This window comes from Patella vulgata, chromosome 4, assembly GCF_932274485.2.
Source record: "Patella vulgata chromosome 4, xgPatVulg1.2, whole genome shotgun sequence".
In the NCBI taxonomy this organism is placed as follows: Eukaryota; Metazoa; Mollusca; class Gastropoda; family Patellidae; genus Patella; species Patella vulgata.
Window position 1 is genome coordinate 70,207,411 of NC_065882.2, and position 560 is coordinate 70,207,970.

Genomic DNA, 560 nt, shown 5'->3' on the forward strand with positions numbered 1-560 from the left:
TCTCTATTGATTATATTTAATAATATACCAGAAGATTGACAGCTTATTAAACTACTATATAACAAGTTTAATACTTTTATAGGGGATAGGTCATGTTAGCTAAGTGGGTAAGACACTGTCTCACTAGCCTGGAGGTAGGATGTTCTATCTCTGTATTGGACGAGAAAGTTCATCCAGATTTTCCGGCATGGTTTCCCCCTTGTCAGTGATGCAGGACTGAGGACCCGACCAGAACTGCTCTCTAGTCATTCGGATGAGACAAAAAAAACCAGGTCCTGTGTACACATTGGCATGCACATAAAAGATCCCTTGACAGTTGGAATTCGATATAAGAGTAGGCCGTAGTGCCACTGTCCGGGCAAAATTTCCCTCATAGCACATTGTATGGCATATGCCCGTCTTCATTAGCCCAGTTCGGAGCAAAGCAGTAGGACAGTAAACCCAATTTCAGGTGTCACGGTGGCAAAGTGGGTAAGACACTGGCTCACTAGCCTGGAGGTCGGGTGTTCGATCCCTGCTTTGGCCGAGAAAGTTCATCCAGATTTTCTGGTGTGGGTCCC